Below are 680 nucleotides of genomic sequence, written 5' to 3'. Positions count from 1 at the left end.
AATGTGGTAAACAATAAAAATTGGTTGAAAACTTTTTACGCTTATTTTAATCATCAAATTATTTCATTAACATTTTTTTTATTGAAATAATAGAGAACCTTTAAAGAATATAAGGTTTTAACAAGCTAAATTAACAGTAAAATATTTAGTTTCATGTAAGAAGTTTACATCATTTACGTTTTGAGTAATATTTTTGGAACGAAGTTCCTTATCGCGCGTTGTGAAAGGGGGCTAGACGGAAAAAATTCTTACGAAAAGTTGTCACGACACTTTTTTGCTATTTGCTATTGTAATACATCGTCCGATCACCGAAGTTAAACAACGTCGGGCGAGGTCAGTACTTGGATGGGTGACCGCCTGAGAACACCTCGTGATGTTGGCTTTTTTTTTGTAGGGATAAGAAATGAAAATTATTTTTGGAATCACTCTACTAAATTAGTCTTGTTGGAACGAAGTTATCGAGCGTTGCGAAAGGGGGCTAGACGGAATAAATTAAGACCAAAAGTTGTAACGACACTTTTTGGTATAGTTGTTATATTTTACATTTTCGATTTAGCTATCGCCAACGTCCATACCACTTTGAATACACCGGTTCTCGTCCGATCACCGAAGTTAAGCAACGTCGGGCGAGGTCAGTACTTGGATGGGTGACCTCCTGGGAACACCTCGTGATGTTAAAA

The 680-nt window shown here is 36.2% G+C and overlaps 1 non-coding gene across 1 annotated transcript; it reads left to right on the top strand.

Moving 5' to 3' along the window:
* Nucleotides 1-561: 561 nt before the first annotated feature.
* On the top strand, nucleotides 562-680 carry LOC125058982. The gene has a single exon (XR_007118589.1). It is a non-coding gene; the product is annotated as a 5S ribosomal RNA (ribosomal RNA).

Source organism: Pieris napi, chromosome 18 (assembly GCF_905475465.1).
Source record: "Pieris napi chromosome 18, ilPieNapi1.2, whole genome shotgun sequence".
Lineage (NCBI taxonomy): Eukaryota > Metazoa > Arthropoda > Insecta > Lepidoptera > Pieridae > Pieris > Pieris napi.
This window is presented reverse-complemented; position numbering and strand designations above follow the sequence as displayed.